The 25786-nt window shown below is 34.6% G+C and overlaps 1 long non-coding RNA gene across 1 annotated transcript in view; it reads right to left on the bottom strand.

Annotated features, from left to right (window-relative positions):
• LOC123651191 overlaps positions 1 to 25786 on the bottom strand; it is a 56293-nt gene that overhangs the window by 15268 nt on the left and 15239 nt on the right. Inside the window, exons 2-3 of the long non-coding RNA XR_006739727.1 lie at positions 19471 to 19566; positions 12800 to 12868 (exon numbers count right to left, since the gene is read on the bottom strand). This is a non-coding gene — a long non-coding RNA (uncharacterized LOC123651191). The remainder of the gene's footprint in view (positions 1 to 12799; positions 12869 to 19470; positions 19567 to 25786) is intronic.

The raw sequence follows: 25786 nt of genomic DNA on the forward strand, positions 1-25786 counted from the left end.
TATGTGGTACATGTGCTTAAAAATATTCATTGTATATCCAAAATCAAATTTAACCAGAGGTCCTGTATTTAATCTGCCAACCCTACCTGATATCTTGTATTTAACCTGGTGACACTGTACATGATCCACATACTAGCTCTCCCTCCCATTTTGCACAGTGAGACTCCTGCCAGCCTCCCTGAGAACAACTTCTCCAGAGCAGCAGCTTTCCCTGGACCCTGTGCTACAGTCAGGATTGACTCTCCGAACTGGCTTGCTTGTGCTGAGACCACCCTGTGAGAAGAAAATTATTAAAACCATTGATTCTTTTTCTTTCTCCTCCAAATTTTACATTCATATTTGCTGGTCAAAAAGTAAAGAGTCAGGCTTTCATTGCTGGCAATATGGCACCCTACACCCTCTTGAAGAATTTGTAAAAATGTTAATATCTTCTTAAATGCTTTGCTTAATTCACACAAAAAAACAAATATTCAGACTAAAATAGTGTTAAGGGAATTTCTGAAACTGGGTTTCTCCTGAAGGATTTACTAAACAAAGTAGACTTAACGTCTATTTTTCCTAGTTTTAGGGACTCAACTGACAAAAGACAAAGATTAGGGCTTACTCAAGGTGGGAAGTGGAGTCTAGGTGAAAATTCTTAAATAGCTGTAACCCAAAAGGTCCAACCTTCATAGAAGAAGTGAGGTTAAAGGTATTCCCCTGAGATTTCATAAGCAAAAGACAGTTTACACATGGGATTTTAGCTAAAATTCACATTTGTAGATATTATATTAATCTCATCAAAAATTAAATTTATAGCAGACCCAAACTATGTAATACAAACAGATGCCACACAGTGGCAAATAGAAATTCTCTCTTGAGAATTGAATGGAATGCAGTTTAACAAGCACGCAAGATACAAAATAGCATGCAAAATTAAATATTTTACTTTTTATATCTCAACCACAAATTTAGAATATGCAGTGTTTTTAAGTGTTATTTAATGTTTCATAAAAATATATAAAGTCTGTGAAATAGAACCAAAAAATCCATAAAAACTGAGTAGAGAACATTATAAAATTTATTAAAATTTAAGGAAAACTAATAAATGGAGATGTTATTAGATTGAAAGATTTGATATCATAAATCTCCCCAAATTTATCAATAAAATTTTAAGCAATCTCCAAATAAAAATTTTTAAGCAAAACATGACAAGCTGATTAGAAATGGATGAGTAAAGGGCTAAGAATAGCTAAGATTCTCCTGAGTAACAAGTTGGAATGTATCTCTTATTAGATATCAATAATTACTTTTAAATCATTGAAATTAAGACATTGTGGTATTGCTACAGAGACTGAAAAGTAGTCTAGTCAAGCAAAATACACCAGAAAAAGACCCACACATTCATGGAAACTTGATTTGTGACAAATGTGACATTTCAGATCAATGGAAAAAATACGGACTTTATAATAAGTGGTGCTGGGTCATTTTTCCGTAAGGAAAAAATAAATAGAACTGAATTTTTATCCCACACTTCACACAAGTCAATCTAGTGGTCATAGAGTCCTGAGTATGAAAACAAAGCAATAAAACTTTAAAGAGAAAATGTTCTAAACATATGTAACAAAGGAACAGGATCTAGATTTCCAAAGAACGTTTGCTAATAAGAAAACACAGAAGAGAAAACATGCAAATAATTAAACAGACACTTCACAAAAGAGAAAATCTAAACAAGTAATAAAAAAAATGAAAAAGTGACAAATTGAATTATTTTTTCAAACAAATATAAATTAAAGCTACAGTAAGATAGCATCCAGTACCCACTAGACATGCAAAAAAAATAAGTCTGACAACACCAAGTGCTTACAAGCACTTGATGCAATTATTTACACATTTATACATGTATATACTTCCGGTCAATGTGTAAATCAGTAAACTACTTTGGGAAACAGTTTAAGATCATCTAACAAATTTGAAGTGTCACATTGCTTTAGAACAAGAAATTTCATTTCCATGTTTAAACCCTAAAGAAACACATTTTTTTTCACACTAGGAGAGCACTCAAAATAGCACTATTTATATTAGCAAATGTTCACTAAAAATATAATAAATCAGGGTGTCATCATATAATGGAAAGTCAATTAATTACATTTATCTGCATCGATGTCTAAACCTCTGAAACCTAAAACTGAGTGTAAAAAGTAAGGCACTGAATATCTACAGTATTATTCCAGTATGAAAAGTTAAAGACAACATGCAAAAGTAAGCAATATATGGTTTTGTATTATTATAGAAACATAGGTTAAAAATATAAAGAAAGGCAAAAAAATGAACACAAATTCAGAGTAGTGATTTTCTCTGAATTACATGAGATTGGAATGGATTCAGAAATGATAACCTTTTATTTTGTAATTTTGTGATCTGTACATAAGCATTACTTGAATAATTATTACTTGTGCATTACCAATGCTTTATAAATATGGGTTGGGATATACTCAGTATTTTATAAAACAACTAAAAGTTCTAATATACAACAGACTCAAATCCTCACATACTCAATGCAATTGACTTTGAAGGTAATCTTTTTCAAAATCAATATAGAATTTGAAATTGGAGGCGATTCAATATTGCTTAATCTGTACCATGTCAAACATTGAAAACAATTTACACAAAATCTCTAGTGTCAGTCTCTACTTGGAGCTGTCCCAAATTCTACTTCTTCACTAACTCTTAGTAAATGATAAACTAGGGCCCAAAGGATGCATGAGAAAGTCCACACAATGATTAAATGTTTATCAGCACATATGTTAACTCAACCAACATTTATTGAGTACCTATTCTATGCAAAGCAATGTGTTTAGTGCTATGTAATTCACAAAAATACAGAGGATACTCTTATCACTTGGAATTCTAAATAATCTCCTTGTGTTTCTTTGTCTTTTTGCATCTTTCTGCCGCTCTGTGTGTCACTTTCTCTCAATACATCCACTCCAGTAATCTTCCTTGTGGCTCCCAGACCTGTATTTCTACTGTACAGAGTCTAACACAGTATCAAATTCAAGATAAAATTTTCAAATACATTTCTCTGATCATTCTTTTTCTTGCAAGTCTCTAATAGTCCCCACCACATTCAGAGCCCACAGATTTAAATGCCTGCCAAGTCCAGGCAGGTCATTTATGAGCGAAGCCAGACAAGGAGAAGAAAAGAAGATGGAGAGCAGAAGGCCTGTGTGAGAAATGCAGCAGCAAATCTGTTCCAGCCAAGTATTGCCTCATAGGAACAGAGACTCAGTGTTGTATTTTCTCAAGAAAAGCATGAAATTAGATTTTTTTAAAACTGAAATCACCTAACTTTTTTATTCTTTTTTTTTAAAAACATTAAAGGACCCACTGACTTACAAATTAGAGTACAAACTTCTTCACATAGCATGCAGGTATCTTCAAACTCTGTTTCCAAACTAACTTCTTGATTCTTCCCACACTATCTTTTGCCCTCATCCTTCCTGTACATGCCACTTTCTTTACCAGTTCTGAGATGGGTTCACATTTAGATTATGGGCCAATGCCTAGTCCAAGTCCACTCACCCTGAAGAACTGCACTCAAAGTCACCTCCATTTGGGAGCCTTCCTTAACACCTCCATGATAAAGTCAGACATGATTAACTATATCTGTCTCCTCTTCTTTGTTCATATACATACAGGCTGTCCCCGACTTTCATATTTTCAGCTTCAGAACAGCCAACACTTTCATGCATTATACATCGACATTCCAAAGTGCCTTTTGTATGCCAAATCCAGACTTTCATACATCAGCAGATCAACGAACATTTTGCACTAATGTGTGGTGGCACTGCCTGACAGCCAAGAGTTCTGTTTGGGCAGCCATGCCATCTTTGTCTGTAAGAGCAGGCTTCATGCAATTATTTGAATATTTTCTGCTCTTTGGCCTTATTATTTTGCCAAAATGAATAGAAAATGAACATTGAAAATGCTGATAATAGTGATAAAAATCATAGGTCTCAAAAGCTTAATACAGTTGAAACAAAGATGAAATCATTAGGCATTCCCATTATGGCTCATCTTAACCCCAATCATTAGGTTTAAGCCCAATTATGAAGAAAAAAATATAAAATTAAGGACCCTGTGCAAAATGCTGGAAATAAATTGTCAAAGATTGTATGTAAATGGCAAGATATAATTAGATGTTATATCATGTATTTTAGATCCCAAGGGAAAAATAAAACTCTGTATACTATGTGTCTATATTTTCTACTTTAACACTATGTCTCTATTATGTGTTTAAGGAATGTATTATGTGTGAATCCATGCACTTCAATGGTAACAATAGAACTTTCTATTATATCCTTAACCTTTGAATGTCCTTGATCCACTTGCTCCCTCCTTTACTCACTCAATCACAAACCATCCAGGCCTGCTACAGAATCTATTCGTGTTCATCCACCACTTTGCTACTGATTCCTTCTGCCACTAACAAAGATGGAATTTAAAGTAAAGAGGCCTATACCTTGTGGATCAAAGGCAGAAGACCTCAAGCATTGGGGAGTGGAAGTAAGGGGTCTCTTTTACCTGCCAGCAATTTCTGACTGTGTATCAGTTACTGTATATATCACTCTATCCTCATAAAAACTTGTCAACAGCCATAGAGAAGATGAGGAAAATGAACTCAGAGAGTTTAAGTAACTTACTCAAGGTCATAAAATACACAAGGAGCCAAGCTACAATTTAAAACTAACTCTGTCTTAATCCAAAGTGTATCCTTAAGTGTGTTCATTATTACAAATACTGGTCCAGGCTATTATCAAAGGATAAAATGATGTATGTTCGTATGGTCCACTCTTTAAATGTTTCCCTCTATCTAGGGCAATTTGATCTTCTTTTTCATAAAGTTTTAATGCAGCCAATTCTCATAAGGTTGGTTTGAAGTGCTACAAAAAAACACTTTACTCCTTATCCAATGAGTGTTGACTTCTTGAATGTAAATAATTTACACAACTATGTACAGCCTAAGTTTTCTGAAATGAATCTCTTTTGTTCTTCTCCAGAGTGAACTTTTTCTGTGTGCTTCTTCTCAAATCTTCCATTCAAATATATTTGGCTATTTCATGATGAATAGCTGTATGTAGTAAGATGGAAATCAAACCTAAATTTCCTGCTCATAGTAATATGCCATGTGATGCCATGGGGTCACTGCAATTTCAAATGTGTTTTTACTTTGTAAGTGTGTGCCCAAATATATTAATGAACAATTGAGGACTACTCCTGTGAATGTTTTACCCCCTTGCCTCACCACCATTTTCCTCCTTAAGGCTCTGCAGTTAGTGCCTATGAAACTAATGTATCTGTGAGTTACCAAGTTTTCCAACTCTACCTAACCAAGCCCAATTAGTTTGTTTGTCATCTCTATGAAATTTAATAATTGTGTGGTCCCTGCTCTATTTCTATCTTATGCTCTTGTTCTTATGAAATTGACAACTACGAAAGGTTACAAAGATTCTGCCTTCTGGCTGCAATCACCTGCATTTTATCTACTTCTACCAGCTGGGTGCCATGGCAGACATTATTGGTGGCCCCTTCAGATATATAGGGAGCTCTTTTTCCTGCTCCTGCTAACAGCTTATATCTTCAACCTCCTTAGACAGACCAGGGTGATTGAATCAAAATTATGCTTATTTTTTGTTGAACTGGTAAAAAATATTACTTTTATGTGGCACAGAATCTTAGTAATTAGTTTATGTGTGCCATCAGATGCAAAAAGTTGAAAATAGTTGATGTAGAAGAAACAGACAGAAGGTCAGTGAGGCTGCAAAGCTGTGTGAGGAAGACACATTCTACCAGAGACAGTCAGAGAGGAAGGTGTGTGTGGGAGGAGGAGGGGGGGTCGTCAGGAAGGACCATTAAGCATCTGAAGATTCCACCTCATATAGCTGCATGAGCTGCATAATCAGTGAGGCTCCTGCAAAATGAAGAAGTGGAGTCCCTCTTTAAGAAAACTGGGGGAAATGCAGTTTAAAGACTAAAATGCATCCAATTTAGCTTTCCTCCTCCATCTCTCTTTCAATCTGCCATGCGTGGCAAGTTTTATTTGCTGTTTGATGTTTCACTTCTCTGGCACAGAAATATTTACTGGACAAGCACATAGGGACACCCAGTGCCATGCCTATATCAAAGCATGGCAGGGTGGAAGCAGCCACTCTCTCACCTTCCCACACTTCTGACTCCCCAACCCCCTCAGAGACAGAGCTAATGTAAATTTTCCAACTCAGAGAAACTGGTAACATATTCATTTTCAATCAAAAAACTAGGTTGTGGAGAAGGTAATGCCTTGATTAGTCTAATATATATAATGAAAGTACTTGAAATATAATTATCAAGTAATATTAAACCTGAAATGATCAGGCAGTGTATCATCCTTCTGCTTGCAGGAAATATGGCATCAATCCTGATTCTAAAGATAGTTAAGAAATAAATGATGAACCTATTCCCATTCTGTGTGTGTGGTGTTTTTTTGTTTGTTTGTTTGTTTTTGTTTTGTTTTGTTTTGTTTTGTTTTCCTAGTCAACTTCCAAGATTTCTGCTTAAACCACATTTTCTCATTCAACATTTACTGAGTGCCCACCATGTGTCAGGCACGTACCTGAATACATTAATTCCAAAACTGAAATGCAAACCATGATACAACTACTGCAGTGATTCTTACCAGAGTACCATAGTCCTCATGAAACTGAACCTTTAAATTGTGTTGTTGTAATGTCCCATGTATGGCTCCATCTTGTTTAACACCTCAAACTCTAAAACAGAGGTATTTTTATTTCATATTTATGGACAAAGGAACTGAAGATCAGAGCTCTTAAGAAATTGAGAGAGTTACACAATTGGAGACTCAGGTTGTCTCAATCTAACACCCAATTTTTCCCTGTAAATCACCCTTTCCCTTCAGTGCAATACCATGTCTTTTATGTTCTCAGTCACAAGTACTCAACAATTTAACCATTCTGAAATACATATGTCACTTTAAAAAGCCAATCTCATTTGTGTTTAGTTAGCTTTAGAATAGATGTATAGTCTGAGCTACAAATTTTAAACATAAATGCCTCCTGAAAGACTCAAAATTAAGCACGGAATTAGGTTATTCAAAGAAACAAGTTGGTCACTTAATGTTATTTACTACCTTACTTGGAGGATCACATTTTCAAAAACTGTAACTGCTGTACGGTATGTGTGTGTTGAAAGAGAGGGGTATAGATCAAGGCAGTGATTTTTTGGATACATCAAAAGTTTCATGGCATCCTGAAGGATGCTGATTAATCCAGTAGGATATTAATTGTAAGCACGTCTACCATTCTTGCTTTTTGTTCTTTTCCTTGAAGAGGAGTGGAGTAATTCAGACTTGTGTGTATGCTTAGGTGTAGCTAGCAATGCATGATGAGCTAGATTTAGATACATTTATGAAGCATCAGACCAAATAAGCAGCTTACTAGAAAACACAACTTGTACTGGATATTAAATGTTTAAAGTAGGATAAAGTTGTTTTTTGGTTTTTTTAAAAAGAGCTTAACCTTAAATAAAACAGCAGATGAGGTGGGTGAATGTGAAAGAATAGATAGCATCATTGTTTCTCAAGAACAAGAGTATTTATAGTTCCTCTGCTTTGTGACTCATGAGTGTGCTGTAAAATATTTGGGGTATTACTCATAACTTCAAAAAAGAGTTTGATGTCAGGGCCAAGGACAAGGTGAGCAAGCTGGTGTTCTACTTGTGATAATCCCATTTATAAGAAATTAAACAGTTTCTCTAATTTTTGACTCCTTTTCTTTTTCTGCAAAAAAATAAAATAATAATAATGTCATTTAAAACAAGTGATAATCCATGTGCCTCAAATTTAAAACTGTCAAAAAAAAGGCAAAATGGAAATAAGGCATAGGGAGTGTAAATAATGTAGCAGATTGTAAGACACTCCCTTATATTTTTTGAGCAATGTAAGCGTGTGATTATTATGAAGACATGTGCTTTGGGGAGCAGATATATTACCCAAGGGGCATTTCCTTCAAGCAATCCTTCTCTTTACAGCTAAGATGAATGCCAGAAGGAAACAAATAGAGTGGTAAAAATGGAAAAAGTATTGATAACGGATTAGAAGACCAGGATGATATAAATCCTCTAACTCAAAATGCATTTTTTTTGGAGACAACACTAGTAATTTTGAACAATAATTTATTCATAGAAAAAAGTTCATTTTCTAGTCTTTTTCTGGACTTTTTCACTAAGTAGTATACTTTAAGATCAAGTTAACCTTCTTTAACAATGTTAGCTCATAAAACTAATGCTAATTATTAGTTGGCTTCTCAACTTTGACACTCTCGACATTTTGGGCTAAATAATCCTTTGTTATGGGGGCTGCCCTGTGCATTATGGAATGTTTATCAGCATCTATTGCCTCTACCCACTAGATACCAGTAGCACTAGCACCGTCCATGCTCCCATAAAAATAAAAAACGTATGAGACATTGACTGTCTCCCCTGGAAGGCATTGAGAACCATGGATGTAAATAGTATTAACACATTGTCTCTTCCAAAACCTACATCAGGACACATGTCCAGCCTGTAATTTATGATACTGCAAACAGTCTGAGCTAATAGAGTGACTGATTGCAAAGATCAAATTAAGGATATGGCCTTTAAATTCAAGCTTAATAGCCTCAAGGTAGCCCCTATAAAATAAGAGAGAAAGCATATTAGGAGCAAAGGCATATAGAAGGTTAAAGGACTAAAAAAGAGAACTATGGGTGGGCACCTGGAACATGAAATTTACTGGAAACAAACTTAAAGCCTGTTAAGTTTGTAAAGCAACTGCATTGCCAAAGAAACCACATGACTGGTTTATAATCATGTCTGCTCAAGACTCAAAACAATTCTTTGGCCCCCAGCCTTCCAAGAGCAGGAAATTAGCTGAGAAGAAGGTACTAAAGTTACAGAGAGGCACATTCCTTAGCATCCACCTCACCTGGGACCACTGAGAACAATAGACAAAAGAGTAGAGTAGAATCAAGACCTAATTAAGGAAATTCCCACCCATTCCCACCCCCACCCCCACCCCCTTTTCAAGGTAAGGGCCTTCCTCTCATCTGTGCAGTGGCGTTTCAGATTTGCTATGAACCAAGGTCTATGGACTATTTCCAATCCTTCCTTTTGTCTAATTAAAGTATTCCAGCAGGTATAATTTGTCTTTAAAGTTCATGGGATTCTGGAAAAAAAGTAAAGACACAATTAGGTCTGATTCTAAAGCTATCATGAGTACAGAGTTCCTGTATTTTGAGTTGGATTCAGTGATTGAATGAGACCATCTCCTTAAAGAAGGGTTGAGTTTGTTCTGTGAGTGGGATGAAAGGAGCAAGAGGATATTCTGTGTGACTGGAAAGTCAGACTATAGCAGAAACACTTATTAAATATGGTTCTGGACATTTCCCAGCCTTTCTTACAGTTAGATTAGCATTATAGGGCTAGTTCTGGCCCATATAAGACTCGAAGCAGAAGTGGCACAAATCACCTGAAGGTGGTGGCACTTAGAGCACAGTGCCTCTGAGTCCCTTTTACCCTTTGGTGGCTTCCTTGGAAGCCATGTGTTGACATGGTGGAGGCACAAAAGGAAGTGAACCTGGATCTCTGATCACCGCTTGGGGAAGAATCTCTGCTGCCTTTCCCAATGCTTTGCTGTGTTAAAGCACTGAAATTACAGGGTGTGTTTGTTACTGCAGCATGGACTAGCCTATCTTTCCTAGCATAGTTCTCTAGCCAAGAGTCCCACCAGCATCACTACCAAAGACAGAGCTAAAAAATATGCCACTGCTATATGGCTTAGCTACAAACAGCTGACTGCTGGTGAGAATGCTGTTAGAAGTTTGTTTAGAAATCATTAGATAGTAAGTTGTAAAGACATGAAAGAGGAACAGACCCTGGAGTAACAATTTCAGGAGAACCCCACATCTGTTCCCCTCTCTGAAAAGTGGGACAGCGTGTATGCTCCCTTTTGATAACATATTCATTAGCAGCTGAAAAGTGCACTCTGTCTTTTGCATAGTATTTTAAACCCACAAGCTCCTTTCATGCTGTCACATTTTCTGCAATCACAAAGAGCCTCCTTTTCTCAGCCAGCAGCCTTAATCATACCACTCCTCTGTACCTTAACCAGCACCTTGGCTTCTTCGAACCGGACAGATATTTTCAGTTTTAGGTTGTAGCTAAATTTCCATGCCAAATTAACTTTACATTTCCAAACTTTCCAAATCCCTTGTCTGTACACTATCGGTTTCCAACATCCACACACACACAAAAAAAATTATGTGGTCTGCCCTGGCTGGTGTCGTTCAGCTGGTTCAGCACTGTCCCATGCAACAAGAGGTCCCTGGTTTCATTTCTGGTTGGGCCGCATGCCCAGGTTGCAGGCTCAATCCCCAGTAGGTGCTGTGCAAGAGGCAAGCATTCAATGTTGCTCACATCAATGATTCTCTCCCTTCCTCTCTCTAAAATTAATAATAAACAAAAAACACATTTTAAAATTATGTGGTCTAGTTTAGGTAATGAAAAAAACTGTAAAAAACAAACAAAACAAAAAACCCACACAAAACCCTGTAGCAATAATAAGCAGCAAAAAATGTTTAAGAATTTTAAAAAGTTTAATTTAGTTGCAAATATGTTTTCATATATATATATATATAAATATATATATATATATATATATATATATATATATTCACTCAAAAATTATTTTTATTATTTTCCTGAGTTGGTTTTTGCTCAGAAAAAAAAAAGTTGCACAGTTTTTTCAGGGGAGATATCCATGGCTATCCCACTGTGCTTAAAAGTTCAATGTGTTCACCACCTGTCTCCTAAAAATCTATTCTTTCTCCTATTATTTCTACTCTCTGAACCAGTGATCCATCTTCCATTTATCCATGTGCAAAGTTCAGAATTACCTTTCTACTCTTCTTCCTCCATCTGACAAGCCATAAGGCGTCAAATGCTATAGAGTCTAACTGCCATTCAGTGACCCTGTGATCAGATCCTTTTTCTCCAGTCTCAGCCAGCCCTTCAGAGCTGGTTCTTTTTGTTTGTTTTACCCTCATAAGAGCTGCTGAATGAATCTCCCTGCACACAGCCTTTCCTTACTCAATGCAGTCTTTATAACTCCACCAAATTAATAGGCTTTTTAATCAAGATACTAATTGTGTTATTCTCTTTCTTAAAACCTCTCAGATTTCCCCTATTTGGTACTATACCACACCTTCATTCAGGCTTGATCCCCTTGGGAGTGGAGGGGGGCATGCAGGAGGCAGCCAATCAATGATTCTCAGTCATCATTGATATTTTTATCTCTCCCTCTTCATTCCTCTCTGAAATCAATAAAAATATATATTTTAAAAAAGAAGAAGACATGAACTGGTAAAAGGAAGTAGCATATACTGTACTGAAGGATCTTTATGCTTCAACTCTCTCCATTTCTTTCCTCTCTACCTTCAACATAGGTATTTAAAAATTCTCCTCCATATGAATTTGAAGGCCTACCACCCCCACAATGCTTATGCTGACAGCATCACATAAAACACCATCTTAAGCAAGTTTTACTTCTGAGTCCTAGCTATTTGGACCCTGACTCTCAGTGCTCCTGTACTTCCCCAAGATTGATTACTCAGTTTCTCTGGCATTATAACAGTACATAGCATCAATGCAATTCAGCCCAATCAGGAGCTCCACAGAAAAAGTATCTTCATAAATATTTTATTAAATTGATCTGAGAAAAATTCCAGAGAGATTCAAATTCCCATCTTGGTTTCTGTATATATGCCAACTTTTGTAAGCATAGATATATATCATCCATGCCAATAGAGATAAAAAATGAACTCTCAAGGTGGATCATTCACTCTGTGGATTTCTCAAGACAAAGTCAAGCCTACCTTTGCCCATGAGTAGGTCAAATGATGAAACACTGATTTTGAGGAATTAACTATGTGTCTAAGCGTGAGTGTGATAATATCAGTGACCCTCTATTTAAATATGCTCTGAAATCTCCTATCCATAGGAACTGTTCCCTTTCACCATGAAAGTGATGAGCTCCATGGCTTTGAATATTTTGTACCTCCTCTCCCCTCCAGTGATATATCTATCAAATCATTTCTAAAATTCACTGAATAAAAAAATAAAACATGCATAGCTCTACTTATAAGCATACAATAACAAAATGCTTATGGTGCATATCTGAACATCTAATTCAAAGGAAGCCCAATAAAAGCGAGAGAATGAAAACTGTCTCTACTATTCTCATATCTCTTTCTTGAGTGAGCAATTAACTGTTCTCCTTTGCCCTGGATTTAAGTTCCCAACACAGTGGACTTTCAAATGATTAACTGGGAAAGTCCCTCCAAACTAGGACTGGTTCTTTATCTTATTCTTCATGGACATTGATAAAACCCCAGTTCTTTGCAAAATTCAAAATACGGGTACTTATTCTAGAATTCATCTTGCTTTTCATGTCCATAAATTATGGAGGCCAAATATGATCTATTCTTAAGAATTCAGACATTTACTTTCAATCTCAGCAGTTCTAAATCCCCTTTCCAAAAGTGTTTGAGTTTCTGGGCCTCAAGCTATAAGATAGTCAGGGAAGCTGTCCTAAGGAATCAACTGCTCTCTGGTGGTTCAACTGTATTAGATGAAAAGATCCTCTGCTTCCTTCTCTTATAGTCTCTGTCCCAACTCAATCACAAAAAGAAAGTAAAATAGTCATGAGGAAAGGAACTTTTCAAACCTCATATTCTTCTCTTAGCTGAACCATTTCATTTATATATCTTGGCAGCAGTCATTAGCAGTGAGAAACCTAAAGAGACAACAAAAGAGAAATGTATAAGTCTTTTTCAAGAGCTTCTGAAGTGTTGAAAAGTGTTTCTATTTAAAAGCTCCTGACAATGATTGGCAGGATCTGAGAAAACCTCACAAGGTGAGCCCCACCCTCTGAGAATTATTATCAGGAGAACAGTAATTGGTGAACATCTAATCCATTCTAACCACAATTGAGGGATTGCAATATAATTGCTAGTTGGTGGTCCCTCTCAAATGCCTCAAGAAGGTGAGTGAAGCATTGATCTGAACACCCCACAAGAACTATTGAACCTCAAAGAAGGGGAGAAATTTTAATATTCTGAACTAACTTAACAATAAAAACAAGGGGAGGGGGGCTTGCATTGATTGATTGAGTGATTACTAACTGGTCCATTAGGCCAGCTTCTTCCCAAGAATCTGACATTTAAAATAAAAATAAGACAGGCCTAATTTTAAGTTTTGCAATTAGGGATTTAATTTAGATGTGAGGGAGAACAAAGGTGTTTAAATCAACCCAATTTAGTGCAGACAGAAAAATAGACAGAAATGAAAATTACAGAGTCAGTTCATAATAGATATAATGAAGCCCATTTATATTTGATGTAATAAATGTTTAGAATACTAATGACCCATATGGCAAAATTTGAGGCTACTGAAAATTGAAATATTAAATACCAACTTTTCAACTTCCTTTGTTTTTCACAGGCATCTACTAAACGATAAATAGAAGTGACCATGAAGGAGTTAAACCCATTTTGTTGTGACTTAGTAATAGTGCTTTAGTAATAGGTATGATTGTCGTAATGAATTGCCTTGAAAGTACAGAAAGTTATTGGTCATCATCATTGGTGCAAGAAGAGGGAAGGCAAAAAAAAGAAGTGTGTGTGGCGGGGAGGGCTTTGACATCATCAAAACCAGAATACAAATGCATAAAACAGTTACTTTTACCATCATAATGTAGTAAAGAAGATGCCTTTTTAAGCTGTCTGGTTTGTTAACCAGGCAACAGTACATTTATCCAAACTAAAAAAGAAATTGCTTGGAAAAGAAAGAGACTGAAAGAAGATGAATAGCAGACAAAAGCTCAAACTGTGAGATTTCAAATGATATGTCATAAGATATAGTATCTAATCACATATATATAACAAGATCATTTCTTTGTGGAAAAGAAGAACCAAAGATATTTAAGCACCAGATTAATCTCTACTAATATTACAAATGTTTTACAAAGTAAGAACATGTAAGAAATTAAATAAAACTCAACTTTGAGACAAGATTTTTATTCAAACAAGAATCCACCAGGAGACATTGATGTTGTAGACCTTGCCATTTTGTTAACAAAAGGTCACAAGTCCTAGTAATTACCTGATTTTGAAAAACATTCAAGAACAGATTGGGAATCTTGGACCCAATGTCTAAGTGAGAACAATAAAAACAGTCTTCAGCTGCCTTTACATAACTTTTTTCTTCATTATCACACAGCAGATGATATTTGTTTTTCTGTTTCATTTTTTGCCTTCTAACCTGAGCAACAGGCCAGATTCTCCTCCTCTGTAACTCTGCAGGGATTCTTCAGTTTGTACCTTTTGTGTAATTCTGCTTGGCATTCTAAATATAACTCCTTTGCCTGGGTTTCAATATATTTCTTGACTTTCACCTGCAGATCTTCACCAAAATCCTTCACTTATTGCCATGGAATAAGGGGTAGTTTTATCAGCAACAGAAATATAGAAATATTATGTGTTCACAGCTATAATAACTAAATTTATATTTCATAAATTGGAAGGGAGATGGAATAATTTTTATGGAATGAATTTTATTGTTTGCAATTCAAGATTGTAATTTATTGCTACAATATAGTGACTGTTCCCTAGATTAAAGTAGTATAGTTATAATACTTAATTGACAACACTTCAAAAATAGTTTAACAAAGGTGAATTACAAGATTCTAATCTTCACAGTCTGCGATTTCTCAAAAACAAAGTTGGGTCACGGTATGGGCCAAATTACAGTAATGTAGACCTCTTGTCTAAGAAATACAATTCCTGAAATGAGGTCAAAATCATTTCATATTCCTCCAATCTTTAAAGATGTACTTTGAATATACCAGGTGTTTTTACATAATGTGTGAAGTGGTCATGCACTCTGGAAAGCCCAGACAACCTTGATAAAGCTTCAAGAGACAACCTCATACTCTTTGAACACTCGTAATATTTCCATCATTACTTTTTGTCAGTTCCCTTGGTGATTCATGCTAAGGGTAGAAAACCGGAAGAGAGATTTTCCTGCAGAGTCATAAAAATAGCCAAAATGTATTTTTCTTTTAGCCATACATTTCAGAATGCATAAACCCTTTGGCTGATATTTCTTGCCATTTGGTCCAACTATACTTCCTGAAGACACTGTATGAAAAGAACTAGTCTAATTTAAGAAGGAATCTGTCCCTGGTAAAACAATACATACAAAAAAGAAGTCATCCAATTTAGCCAACTTCCTTAGAGCCTTGATCTGAAAATTTGGTCTTAAAATAGAAAACTTAAATAAAAGTGACTATCCAAGTCATTTTGCTCTCAGTACATTTAGGATCATTTTATGGGAAAGACATTCAATTCATTTAAATTAATTTTAAGGTCAATGAAACTTACATACTCTAAGTAGATCATTTCTACATGCTCCTATTTTACCTTGCATAGCCTCAGGTATATATATATATTTTTTTTTTCCTTTGTCATCAAAATGTTCCTTTATTAATAATTTCTATTCCAGGGATAGGTTTATTTTCAGAGACATTTACCATAAAATTTCCAGAGATTTGTTAAAGTGTAAATGGCCTCCCCAAGGTGTTAAAAGGCAAGATATTCTGAAAATAGCTTAACTTAGAACACATGTGTTCCTTGAACATGAATAGAAAAGTACATATGAGTAACAATGTTCTTCCTTTCTTCTCTACTATGATTTAAATAATCTCCTATGTAGAGTATTTGAATTTTAGGAAAAGAATTAATGTTTATATTTTTCTTTTGAATTTAAAAATTTATATACACACAAAGGAAGTAAAATGCATACTTATAGACTTATTACTCTGTTCAGTTGTCCATAATTATTGAAATGAACACTCAGCAATGAAACCCACTCAACTGAAAATGGTCTCATGATCAGAATAAAAAAACTACAGCATAAAATATGCTGCAGATTATCACACATTATTAACACTTGTGTCTGATTCAACAGGACTATTATTTTACTAGAAATGGAGATAAAACTTAAAAAGAAAAGCATAAGAAAAGTTCTTAAGGGAGTAAATGTAATGTAAATTCAAATATTTTACATAGTATTATTTTCCAGGTATTTGTTATATATGGGGAAACAGAGTTCTGAATTCTAGATCAGTGACACTTCCAGTGTGTTTCCTAGACCAGCAATTGCAATATCTCCAGGAGCTTGTTAGAAATGCAAATTCTCAGGCTCTACCCAGAACTCTGAAATCTGAGACTGTTCAACAAGCCCTCCAGTTGTCTAATGTACACTCAAGTCTGAGAAACACTGTTCTAATCATCATTTGTAGGATGTAGTAAATTCAAATATAAATGGACCCAAAAACTATTTTGCATATTCAACAACAAACACAATATTTAAATTTGTATAGTGATTTGAAAATTACAAATCCCTTTCAAATGCATTAATCTCATTTGACCTCTCAATATAATTGTAAGATGGACTGGCAGGTACTCATATTTTTTATTTGCCAAGATTAAGTTGAATTTAATAGAGGTTAAGTAAATTCCTCATTTTACAAAGCTAGTTAATAAGTGAATTAGATTAGAACCCAGACCTTCAGACAATAGAATATATATGCTGCTACTAAATAGATAAATACTTTATCAGAATTAGTAGGGATTGTTTAACAACATCATTGGCATCCAAACAATGCTGTAAACTCTTTGAAATTTTTAAAATATGTTAAAATGTACAAAGAGTTTATACTGTATGCATTTTTTAAAATAGATTCAATGAAGTTCTATCTCTGATCAATATAAAATTAAATAAATTCTAAAACCAGCATATTCCTAGTTGATAAAGTTTTACTAATAAATACAGCAAGCATTCATGTTTACTCTTGCTGGGAGGAAAAAAAGAAAAACAATTAAAGGTCCCAGGTGGCCTCGGATAATTCTATTTTCATTAAAAACATAAAGAAAAAGCTTAAATTTATAGAAATTCAATCATTTTTTAAATATAAATTCTCAATTTTATAGTACAGAACAGTGGTCAACAAACTCATTAGTCAACAGAGCCAAATATCAACAGTACAAAGATTTAAATTTCTTTTGAGCCAAGTTTTTTAAACTTAAACAACTTCTAGCACCACTTCTTCAAAACTGAGTCACCCAGGCGGTAGTATTTTGTGGAAGAGCCACAGTCAAGGGGCCAAAGTGCCACATGTGGCTGAGGAACCACAGTTTGCCGACTATGGATATAGGAAATAGGAAATCTGCCTGAAACATTTGTTTCCTATCTGGAGGATAGATTGTAGATATTCTTCATATAGTGCTTTTCTAGAGGGAGAGTGAAGGAGCTTCTTCTTATCATCAACTGAGTGTCTCTATTCCAAAACTTTAATATGAATAGTTACATATTCTAAAATGATTTCTATTACTACCCATTCTCTTTTTATTGACTCTTCATAATTTTGAAAGGATAATTTTAATGATGTTAACAAAGTTAACATCAACCAAGATTGAACCATTCAAGACATAGGCTTAAATGGTGCCTGGTGAGCAAAACTAGTGAGAATGTCTGATATTTACAGAAAGATTAAAGCAAAATGCTAAGGTAAACATGTTTCAGGCTGCTCCAGAAGTTCTCAGATCCAAAAGCTTCTCTAGAAAAATATGTGTGAGATGATTCTTTGAATAACAAAGGAGAATGACTTTAAAATCTAGCCCAGGACTTCTCAAGCTGGAATTTGAAAATATATTCAGGAAAATTAGAAGGTCCATAAATATTTTTTGTATATTACTTGTCATTTTTATGGTAAACTTAAAATACTTTATCAGTTATAAAGAAATTTTATTGATCGCTCACAAATGAATAAATAAGCTATTCAAAAATTGAACATATTTCTTAAGTCATTCCTTCTCAAAATAAGGTGCAAGGATGCATATCCTTGAGTGAGTTATGAAAATGTCTTTTTCTTTTAAAAAGGGTCTGTTCATCATTCACATTTGAGAAATAATAATTGTAGCAATTTATGTACTGCCTTAAATCTGATCAAACTGACAAAGAAATACACAAATTCTTCACTTGGAGATTTGAGTAAAATATGAAAAACATATTTGAAGGCACATAGAAGAACATAGTGATAATGGCACAATCTAGTTATATTTCCATATAGTGTGATCAAGGGCTATTAGAATAACTGGTAATGTTTGAATATGTTCTTTATTTATATATTTAATGTAATGATATTGTATTATATTGTAGAAAAAGAAATGTTTTTCTCCATCCTCATGCTGGATCTGAAAATTAAACTGATAAAAAGACAGATTAACAGGAAAAAAGCATACACGTTTTATTTAATCTTTACATACTCATGGAGACCTCAGGAGCATGAAGACCTGAAGAAATTAAATGAGGAGACAGGAAGCTTTCATATCTTTTAGACTAAGAAATAATAAATGTGTGAAGAATTGTCAAAACTAAGGGTTTGGGGTTAGTGGTAGCCAATGGTAGGAAGATAAGGGTTAATTTTCTGTTTATATTTGTTTGTAGAGATTTATGAACCTCAAATTCCCTGACCCTGGTGATAAGAATGTTTTTCTTCCTCTTGGTACAGGAAGAATAGAAAATGAAGTATGTTTCGTTCATATTTTCCTTTCAAGGGAAAATGGGGTGGTGGGTCAAAGTGAACTTCCTGCTTCTACAGTTTTCTCAAACTCCTGCAGCTTAAGGTAATATGCCACAGGGCCATCGTGCGGTAATGTGCCCTGAACCTCAACAGTATCAATGCCAAGTTCCTGATTTATATAAATGTACTCCATTGTATAAGAAAACATCCTTTCTTTTTTAAAAAAATTTTTAAAGAAACACACACATTTAGATGTAAAGGGTACCTTATCTGTACTTACTCTCAAACGCTTGAAGAAGACGGTGGGAGAGGATGACCACTCAAGAAATCCAAATAACTGCTAATTAGTTGCACTACTGAAATTTTAAAATTACTTTAAAATAGAAAGTTAAAAGAAAACATATTACTCCAATTTGTTGAAAACTTAGAAGATGGTATAAAAATTCAGCTGGGAGGTTAAAGAATAATCTCAGGAGATAATGATGTTATTGTCAGGTTCCAGGGGAAACAAGGCACAAGAGTGCCTTTATCCTCGCTACCTAGGAGAATGGTCTTCTCCCCGGACATGTAAAATGGGGACTGATTTCAAAAATGAAAAATGCAAAGACATAGTAAGAAAACATCTTGTCATGTAAAATGTATTTAAACATCTAAATCTAAAAGAACAATTTCATGGCACACTGAAAAGCATCCTTTAAATTTTATGGTAAGAGCAACTTAGTCAATAATTGTAGATATAAAAGTCAATCTACCCTCGGTGAATTGGAGAGACCACCTTATCAGAGAGAGGTGCCCAGGTGCTACCCAGGAGACAAGCAGATGTTTTATTCATCTTAAAAAATGTAGACCTTAGAAAAAGAGAAAGTTAAGTTTGACATTATATGGACAAGACTCTGGTACTGATTTTCAAATATTTGAGTTATGAGAACAAGAAAGAGTTAATTATAGCAAGAATCACTAAGGTCAAAACAACCAAACTAACCTCAGTTGAATTTCTGAGGTGAGTACATATGCAGGCCAGGATGAATCTATATTGTACTGCACTACCAAAAGCCATTGGCAACATTTTACAAAAAATCATTTTGAACAGAATAGAAGGGGTATAGGCTAATCCCACATTCTGATACAGTTGATTGGAAGTGGGTTTAAAATCATTTACACCATTATTTCAAAGTGTGCTTATTTTGTTAACCAGTATTACCCCCAATAAATTTGATAAAAAGGAATAAAAAGTGGCTTAAATTGGAGAGCATTATCTTGTACTATAAAGAATTTCACCTGCTAAAACTGGTTTGGCTCAGTGGATAGCAAATATATATATATATATATATATATATATATATATATATATATATATATATTTTTTTTTTTTTTTTTTTTTTTTTTTTTTTGCAGCTTATAGACTGAAAGGTCCCAGGTTCAATTCTGGTCAAGGGCATGTACCTTGCTTGAAAGCACATTCCCAGTAGGGGGTGTGCAGGAGGCAGCTGATTGATATTTCTCTCTCATCGATGTTTCTAACTATCTCTCTTCCTTCCAATCTGTAAAAATTTAATAAAATATATTTCTTTTAAAAAAATAATTCCATCATGCTCAGAAAGTATATGCTTGAAAGGCAAATATGCCAAATTTATTGGACATGGCTTCAGAATAAAACTACAGAAGCAGAAATAAAGAACATTTTCACAAATTGGAATTATTGGTTGAATACAACAAAGCTATTGGTTCAATAAGTATGGTATGATTATAAAATACAGAAAATTTGAAAATTACTGGGAAAAAAAGTGTTTTAATGTCCAATAAACAGAGATTGACATTGCTAGTATTTTGGTGATTTTTTTTTAAATTTTGTGTAAATGTGTGCATTTGTGTCTTAAAGTGGCAACATAACACATATTAACTCATTATTTCATTTAGCAAAACATGTATAGCATGCTTTCTAGTGTCTGGCATTGTTCTAAACAGTCAGCTATAATTAAAATAGAATCTCTTGAATTTATGAAAGTTACAGTCTATATATAATTGAATATTTATTTTCTTTAAAATTACATTGAAGGGTCCTTGAAGTCATTAAATATTTCTTAAATGGTAAGAAGTGTGCAATATTTTAGTAATTGTATTATGATTACTTTAACCATTTCCCTATTCTTGAACATCTAATTTCAAATTTTATTACCATAAAAATGCTGAACAGTTTTATGTGTAAATCATTAATCAAATTTCTTATCATTTTATAATATGATCAAGAATATGTTATTAATATTCAACTCTACCATTCTATTTTCTAGCTGACTTCCACAAAGATTTTAACTACTTATACCAAACCTGTAATAAATTAATGCATAAAGCTTCCTTACTATGACTATTATATTAAAATTTGAGAGAAAACCAATTAAATTAGGCAATTTGATGGATTAAAATATATTTTATTGAGGTTTCAATTTACTAGACATTTTCATTCCCTTTTTTGGTGAACTATATCAAATCCTTTTTTTTTTAATTGCTAAGTAGAGTGTACATCTTGTTTAATTATCCGCAAACATTTATTAAAGGTACAGGGAATAATTCTTTGGCAAGATAAACTTTAATATGTGAAGATTTAAAAAGGAAATTTCAGTTTCTCTCCCTCTCTCTCTCTCTCTCTCTCTCTCTCTCTCTCTCTCTCTCTCACACACACACACACACACACACACACACACACACACCAGCAAAAGATAGAGAATTCCTGATTTAATTGTACTTCATCTTGATTTCAATATCTAAAGTTTTCAGATACTATGAATACATAATGACCAATACTGAAATATATGACTAAAAAAGAAATACTAAGAGAAAGTATGTGTTCAAATATGGAGGGTAATGCTATCACTGTTTGCTTATTTTTGTTTTTTGTGGGATTTTTTTTAACTAGAGAAAAATTGTGAAAAACCACCCTCATATTTCTGTGCACATTTTAAAAGTCATATTCACATACAAAGTCTTTTCAGGAAAAGGATGGCCAGAAACAGAATAGAGTTTGAAATATAGTGTTAACAAAATAGAAGTTAGGATTTTTATATTTACAAATGCAACTTGTCTTTGCAACTGTAAAAGGGAGATATAATGTGTACAAGAATAAAGTGATTTTGTGGTGCTGTAGGCTCCTGAGCTAGGATAGCCTCTGTACATAATAGAATCTTAACAAGTAAGTATTTATTGAGTGCATGTATAAGTGAGTGTGTGAAAAAAATGAATCAATCTCCAAATGAGCCAAGATCAATGAGTAGAAGTTCCAATAAACTTATGGTTTTTAGTCAATATAAGGATTATCTTTATAATCATTAAATTCTCCCAACAAAGGATAGGTTGCCTCCAGCAATATCAAGCACCCCAGGATAGAGAAGAAGAAATTGGAGTTAGAGAGAGACAAGTTAGCATCCAGCCTAATATTCAGTAAGGCCACTCTTACTTCTCTGACTTTTAAATTGTGTGAAAGAAAACAAATATATATTATTTAATAACCCAAAAAGGAATGAACGGAATGAAATGGGAGTAAAGAAAAAACAGAGAAAAATTCTGATTTTAAGGCTATGGGTGAAGAAAATAGGTTGAGAAAGGAATCATTGAAAAACAGAGTAGTATTTAAAAACACTTCAAATGAAAAACCTGAGTGTCATGAGTTCAGACTTTAAATGTCTTTTTAAGTAATTTAGATCAGTTTATACCACTTTTTGCATTTTAGAATAGAATCATACATTTGAATGTGATATTTGGCCAAATTTTTGAATGAATAGAAAATGTTAGTGAGATATATTTCATTCATATTTGAATTTGGAGCAGTTGTGTGTTATAAAGAATACTCAATAAATATGAAAGTGGTTCATTATTATTAGCACTCATCATTTAAGCATAGCTGGCTTGATAGAATGCGTTGTTCTAGAAAATGGGTATAACAGATAAAAAATCTTCCTCTAAACTTTTATATCTAATACATTAACTGCAATCACGTTTCCAGCCAGATTAATCACACAGATATGTAAACTATTTAAGACGTTTGAGTGGGAGAGCCAGAGGCACTCTTTCTAGGCTCAGTCTGCCAAAAACCATTGGAGGCATCTCCATTTCTAATATTAGACACTACAATTGGACCTCCGCCTCCCGTCTCCAGATAACTGCTCAGTAGGGCTGACTTTCTCTCGGTTTATGTGAAGATAGAAGGTAACAAAACTTGTGATATTCTGGGATTTTGCCAGAATTCAGTGGGTGGTAAAACCAAAGCCGAAGGCCAAGTGACAAATCCACTAGCTAGCTGCACAAAATATACCCTCACGTTTTTGTTGATGAACGTGTCATTTTCCCCCCCACCCTGAATGTGGGGGTAGGGAGGAAATAATCCACTTTTTGAAAGTGTCTCTCCAAGAAAAATAGTTCCAAGTTGAGGCTGGTATACTGTGAGGAGGGGAAAAAAACAACTAACATAAAAAAGCTTCGCTGTAGTTCATTAACTTTAATTGGTTTTTGTTGCCTCTCCTCAGGTTTTCTGGATCTTTCAGCCATCTCCTCCCCCAACTCCCTGCTTCCCCTTCTTCTACCTCTCGCCTCCTCCCCCTCCAATCTGGCTTTCCCTCCTTCCTGGCAGCATTTTTAGCTTTAATTTGATAGTAAAAAACTGAATCCAAAGTTACAAAATTCTTCAGATTTAACTTCTTTGAAGGAAAAATAAGTTTGGGAAAAGAACGGTTATCTCAGCCCATAACCAGCATTCCTTCAAAGGCACATGGCCCGCAGGTGGCAGGAGCCCTATGAAGGTAAAATGGGTAGTAGAAATGCATGAAATCATTCTCCTGATTAAAAATGTCTTTTGGAGGACTGGCTTAGGACAGGCATCGAAAATGGGTCCTGGAGACAAGCATAGAAGAAAACAAATTCCCCATTCTCATCGAACTTACAGTACACTGAAAAGTCAGACAAAAGCAAATGAATGAATGAATACATTAAAACTTATTTCTGAAAAATGACATGAAAACACAAAGCCTGCGGGAGGAATTACGGTGTTTGGGTGCCGCTTTAGAGAATTTGTCAACAAAGGCTTCTCTGCGGAAGTGACTCTTGAGTAGACACCTAAGAAAGTGAATGTAAGCCATGTGACTTTTTTGGGGGGTGGGGAGTATCTCAGAAAAGGGGACACCCCGCAGTAAGAAGGCCAATATACCTGGAGTGCAGTAAACAAAAAGGGTATGGGAAAAATGAGGTCAGAAATAAATAAGAGAAAAAATAATTAACTTAACCACTTTCATGTTCATCTCCTACCAAAGGAGAGTTATGCAAGTGCATGAGCATTCTACAGTAGTCACCAAACCTGTCAGGTTCTAATCAATTGCTGAAATAAAATTTCCTATGCACTTAATTCTGAAATGTAATGCTGTTTTATCATTGCCCCGAAGTTCCCACTCCCATCGTAAGCAAATTAAAGCCAGCCTAATTCAAAGGTGTGGGTTGAATTTGGATTGAGGGTAAGAAGGGGGATGGGACTGAGACCTAAACCTCATACAGCTTAATTCCTGTACCGATAATAATTGGCCCACCCAATTTAATTTAGTTAAGTGAAGTTGTATGAGTCACATATCTCCTCAACCTTTTATTTCTGTTCTATCCCATAGAATTAGAGTCAGGTTGATTAAGTATGTGTGAAAATTATTACATTATATATATAATATATATATATATATATATTAGGTCTAGTAATAATTAATGTCGTTTTCTAATATTTTTTTAAATCGGATTTATTTAAACAATACAACAAAATTTAATCAACAATATAGTTGCCGTTGTTTTCTACTACTTGTGCCCAATGCTCAGGAAGCATTTTAATACCTCTGTTGTAAAATCCTTGTGATTTTGATGCAAAAAATTCAGTCAATGCATTTTTGAGGCATTCTTCATTAGTAAATTTTTTTCCAAGAAGAAAGTTTTGCAAAGAACGAAACAAATGGTAATCGGAAGGGGCAATATCAGGAGAATATGCAGGTTGAGGGAGACCTTCCCATTCCAACTGGCGCAGTTTTTCAGCAGTGATTCTTGCAGTATGCGGTCGTGCGTTATCATGGTGAAGAATTACGCCCTTCTGATTAATCAGCGCGGGTTCTTTTTCTCTTAAAGCTTGGGCTAACCTTTCCAATTGGGCACTATACACTGCACTTGTAATGGTTTGGTTAGATGGTAAAAGTTCATAATGAAGAATTCCTTTAAAATTCCATCAAACACACAACATCACTTTTTTCGCATGCAAGTCAGGTTTTGGCGTGGGCTGCGGAGCCTCGTTTTTGTCCAACCATTGAGGCCGCCTTTTCAAATTAACATACAGCACCCATTCTTCATCTCCGGTAACAATTTGCTCAAAAAACGGCAAACAGTTTTGACGAGAGAGGAGTGAACTGCAAATTGTGACTCTTTGATTACGGTTGTTGTCGGTCAACTCATGAGGAACCCATTTTCCAAACTTTTGGACTTTGCCAAGTGCATGCAATTGATTGGAAATTGTTTTTTTGTGAACAATTTAAAGTTGTCACAAGCTCTTGTTGGGTAATTTGAGGATTTTGCACCAAAAGAGCTTGAAGAGCTTCTTGATCAAAATTGGACACACGGCCTCGACCACTCTTGTCATCTAACGAAAAATTTCCCTCACGAAATTTCTCAAACCAATGCTGGCATTTTCTGGCGCTAACTGCATCTTGACCAAGAGCACTACAGATGTTTTTTGCAGCCTCACTTGCTTTTCTTCCTAATTGGAACTCGTAAAGCATGCAGTGCCGAATATGCTCTTCATCTGCCATCTTCTTAGCCCTAGTTTTGCAACAAAAACCAAACCAAACACAAACTTTTTCAAGCAAAACTTGTTAATTGCACTTCACACGTTCTGTAGATACCACGTGTTTGAAGGTTATGTCAATACAAGTCAATGCCAAGCAAGATTTTAAACGAATGTTTAAAAACGACATTAATTATTACTAGACCCAACATATATATATATATATATATATCATATATATATATATCATATATATGTGTATACACATTGACTCTATCTAC

Source organism: Pipistrellus kuhlii, unplaced genomic scaffold (genome assembly GCF_014108245.1).
Source record: "Pipistrellus kuhlii isolate mPipKuh1 unplaced genomic scaffold, mPipKuh1.p scaffold_m20_p_4, whole genome shotgun sequence".
Lineage (NCBI taxonomy): Eukaryota > Metazoa > Chordata > Mammalia > Chiroptera > Vespertilionidae > Pipistrellus > Pipistrellus kuhlii.